Consider the following 5000-nt stretch of genomic DNA (forward strand, 5'->3'; position numbering starts at 1 on the left):
TGGAGCACATCCTTGGTAGAAAAATATGGAATGCTTCATGAATTTGTGTCAGCCTTGCATGTCATACATACATATATATATATATATATATATATATATATATATATATATACACATATATGTATGTGTGTGTGTATATTTTTATGTGGGTGTGTGGATTCTTTCCACGACATGACCCTTTGTCTTATTGACACAGTCAGACTATAGTCAGTTTTGGAGCCTGGTACAAATTTAGATGTGTCAAAGTTCATCACCAGAAATTGCTGACAAAAATCCAATTCAAAGAATGCACCTGGTTTTATGGTATTTTGTGTGAATAGTAGAAACAAAAAATCTAGTGTTCTATGGATATTATTAGATGACATATTGCAGTGTGGATGACTTAAGAATTTGATAGTGCAAAACTGGTGCCATACACGTGATGGCACATATTTTTTTTTTGTTTTTATTTTTATCTATTACTTGTTTTCCTCATTGGACTGTGGCCATGCTTGAGCACAACCTCGAAGGGTTTCAATTGAATTAATCAACCTCAGTACTCATTTATTTTTTTTAAAGCCTGGTACTTATTCTATCTGTTGCTTTTACCAAACAGCTAAGATACAGGAATGTAAGCAAACCCATACTGGTTGTCAAGTGGTAGTGATGGTGGGCAGTGGAGTGGGGGACAAACACAAACACAAGGATACACACAGATACATAAAAATACATGTACACACACTCACAGGCACCTCACAAACACGCACACACAAATACACAGCAGGTTCCTTTCAGTTTCCATTTACCAATTTTACTCACAAGGTTTATTGAGCGAAAACACCTAAAGCTCCATGAGGCTCCGGCAGGGGATGGTGGCGAACCCTGCTGCACTCTTTCACCACAACTTTCTCTCACTCTTACTTCCTGTTTCTGTTGTACCTGTAATTCAAAGGGTCAGCCTTGACACACTGTGTCACGCTGAATATCCCCGAGAACTACGTTAAGGGTATGCGTGTCTGTGGAGTGCTCAGCCACTTGCACATTAATTTCACGAGTAGGCTGTTCTGTTGATTGGATCAACTGGAACACTCGTCGTCGTAAGCGACGGAGTGCCAACAACAAAATATATCTAATACTTCTTATAGACATAATATATCAAATCGGGGCAAGGCACCAAAGAAACTATACCACTCATCTATGCATTAATGACATTTTCGGCACCTTGTAACAGTTGACAAATTGTCTTCATATCTTTAGGTGATCAACACAGGTGCTGGAGTGGCTGTGTGGTAAGTAGCTTGCTTACCAACCACATGGTTCCAGGTTCAGTCCCACTGCATGGCACCTTCTACTATAGCCTCGGGCCGACCAAAGCTTTGTGAGTGGATTTGGTAGATGGAAACTGAAAGAAGCCCGTCGTATATATATATATATATATATATGTATGTGTGTTTGTCCCCCCAACATCGCTTGACAACCGATGCTGGTGCGTTTACATCCCCGTAACTTAGCGGTTCGGCAAAAAGAGACTGATAGAATAAGTACTAGGCTTACAAAGAATAAGTCCTGGGGTCGATTTGCTCGACTAAAGGCAGTGTTCCAGCATGGCCACAGTCAAATGGCTGAAACAAGTAAAAGAGTGAAAGAGAGTAACACCACAACCAAAATTCCACAAAATTTCTAACCACAACTAAAGAAAACAAGTGGCTACTGCCGTTGCTTGAAATAATAGCCAATTCAAAGTACTGCCCTGTCATGCATGAATTCCTGATCGGTACGCCTAAATGCAACGTCACGAAATTTTTCGCCATACAGTCCTTTTTCTCTTTGAAGGGTACCTGTGCCTGACCCAACCTGGGAATAGATGCACCATGTTCTACGGGCTGTATTGAAGGGAGAAAGCATATTTAATGTGTCCCTCCATTTTTAATATAGTACAGTGTGGTTTTGGTGGGTTGGTAACTATTTTTAGCAAGTCAAGCTATCATGTAACAGTTTTCTTGCTAGCTCGTTAAATACGTTAGTTTACCAAGAGTGTAGGAAACAACTTCATGTTTTACAATGTCTTAATTTTTCCAAGATGTAAATTGTGCTATTTCACTCAACAACTTTATTTTCAGAACATTAAGATGTATTTCAGGTTACACATAAAATTTGTTGTTGTCATCATCATCATTATTATCATTTAAGTGTCCATGTTCCATGCTGGGTTAGATTGGATGGTTCAACCAATTCTGAAGGGTTCGAGGACAGCAGTATACTTTAGTGTCTAGCATACTTTTTATGGCTGAATACCCTTCCCAATGCCAGTTCAGTATTTATAGAATTTATAGACTTATTTAAGGAGATAATAAAATTTAAAAAATAAATAAATGTGCCTTTTTAAAGCCTAACCAGGCTCATGGGCCCGGTTTCCCAGTTTCAATGGCGTATGCATTCCCCAGCTGGATGGGACGCCAGTCCATCGCAGCGTTACTCATTTTTGCCAGCTGAGTGGACTGGAGCAACGCAAAATGAAGTGTTTTGCTCATGAACACAATGCACCACCCGATCCAGGAATCGAAACCACAATCTTACGATCATGGTGCTGACGCCCTAACCACTAAGCCACGTGCCTCCACCTTAGGGAGATAATAACTAAGCAAAAATATTCATAAATGTAGTCATAGGAGTGGTTGTGTGGTAAATAGCTTGCTTACCAGCCACATGGTTCCAGGTTCAGTCCCACTGCGTGGCACCTTGGGCAAGTGTCTTCTACTATAGCCTTGGGTCAACCAAAGCCTTGTGAGTGGATTTGGTAGATGGAAACTGAAAGAAGCCCGTCGTATATATGTATGTGTGTGTCTGTGTTTGTCCTGCCTATATCACTTGACAACCAATACTGGTGTGTTTACGTCCCCGTAACTTAACGGTTCGGCAAAAGAGATTGATAGAATAAGTACTAGGCTTACAAAGAATAATTCCTGGGGTCAATTTACTCGACTAAAGGCGGTGCCCCAGCATGGCTGCAGTCAAATGACTGAAACAAGTAAAAGAGTAAAAGAGAGTATGTGATTACTCATTGAGGTTTGTTTGATTTGCAAAAAAAAAAAATAATCATAAGTAATAAATAGAAAATGCTTCACACATTCATCTTCTCAATTGTCATCAAAGCTTTCCAGACAGATTCATCTGCTTTTATATGAAACAATATTTTCATGTCTACAGTATCATATGTATAAAATACCCACAATCTTATTAGTGATGTAGTGCAGCAGTTTTCTCGCTGATTGAATGTTATACATTCAGACACTGAGAAAACTGCTGCACTGCATCACTATTGCAAGTGATGTTGCAAGAATAATCTTTGAAAGGATTTTCAGGATATCCTATAGAGCTCATTGTGTGACTATTATTTACAAAAAAGACATTAGTTTAGTAAATTAATGCTGTACACAAACAAGTTCCATTGAAAGTGTCAACTGTCAATGCAATTTTAGCGTCGGTATTATAACTGAATGGTTTTTCAGTTTGTAGACATATTTCAGATCATGGTAAATCTATTATAAAGAAAATAAACTATTTTAACTAACTTGTTTTTGCAAGTTTGTCAATAAATATCCATGGATGTGTCAGTAAGAATTCATCAATTCTGACCTTATGGTCAAAATTACAAAATGACTGAATATAATCTGATGTTCTGCTTCTCGTTTGAGAATCAAAAATCTTGCCTTCTGGAGTCACTAATGTGATATATATGTTTTATAATGAGCCAATTTATTATATAATTATCATTAATATTTAGATATATTTGAATACTTATTACATAATGCATTTTTCTTAGTGTTTGAACATATCTTTCATTTTTCTTATCTTATTCATTTCAGTCATTACACTGTGACTATATTGGGACACCACCTTGAAGAATTTTTAGTTGAATGAATCGACCCCAGGTAGTAATTTTTTTCTTCTAGCCTGATACTTATCCTATTGGTCTAATTTTTTTTATCAAACGACCAAGTTATGAGAATGCAAACATACCAATACTGATTGTCAAGTGTTGGTGGTTGACAAACGCAACACACACACACACATCATCATCATCATCATCATCGTTTAACGTCCGCTTTCCATGCTAGCGTGGGTTGGACGATTTGACTGAGGACTGGTGAAACCGGATGGCAACACCAGGCTGCAATCTAAATTTGGCAGAGTTTCTACAGCTGGATGCCCTTCCTAACGCCAACCACTCAGAGAAATATATATATATATATATATATATACATATATAAATTTAAATAATAAGGGTGAAAAATTAAGTTTTAATTTAATTAATATCAATTTAAAAACAGTAGCCTAGCATATTGAAAAATCTGAAGATTCAGAAAAATTATATTACATACTTAAGAGAGAACTGAACCCAGAACCATGTGGTTGGGAAGCCAGCTTCTTACCACACAGCCATGCCCATGTTTCAAGAAACTTTTTTTAGAGGGCTTCCAGTAAGTTCTATAGAGTTTTTTTTTTTTATTTCATTAGTTTTTTTTTTGCAAGATCTTAGTGCAGTAGAGTAATGTTTTAGAAAGAGTCATGCCACTGATACAGAAAATGATAAGCATGTTATTATAGACATGCATGTTATTATTGGCAAGCTTCTGTTTAAGCAGAAAGCACACACACAAATACACACACACACACATACATGCATGCATGTGCTGACTGACAACATATGATAGCTGCATGAAATTTATAATCTAACAAGACTTTTGAATCGCCCTGAATAAATACGATGGAATTTCTTTTAATTTGATGTTTACCAAATTCCACACTCACAATCTATAATTGAAGTTAAGGTTTGGTAGAAGACACTTGTTGAAGCTGCCATGTGCTGTGATCGATCTCAGAACCACCTGGTTATGAGCTAAACTTCTTAAGCATGTTGAGCATTGCATTTGTTGCTGATGACGGATCACGCACATTTTGAAGAATAATCTTAAGTGCAAGAAACAAAACACCGCTGCCGAAACGATTATCAAAAAGCA

General features: G+C 37.3%; 1 long non-coding RNA gene across 1 annotated transcript in view; it reads left to right on the forward strand.

The window, feature by feature from the left end:
* Nucleotides 1-3910, forward strand: part of LOC128247690 (uncharacterized) — a 237880-nt gene extending 233970 nt beyond the window's left edge. Inside the window, exon 3 of the long non-coding RNA XR_008264053.1 lies at nt 3846-3910. This is a non-coding gene — a long non-coding RNA (uncharacterized LOC128247690). The remainder of the gene's footprint in view (nt 1-3845) is intronic.
* The last annotated feature ends 1090 nt before the right edge of the window (nt 3911-5000 follow it).

This window comes from Octopus bimaculoides, chromosome 4 (genome assembly GCF_001194135.2).
Source record: "Octopus bimaculoides isolate UCB-OBI-ISO-001 chromosome 4, ASM119413v2, whole genome shotgun sequence".
NCBI lineage: Eukaryota > Metazoa > Mollusca > Cephalopoda > Octopoda > Octopodidae > Octopus > Octopus bimaculoides.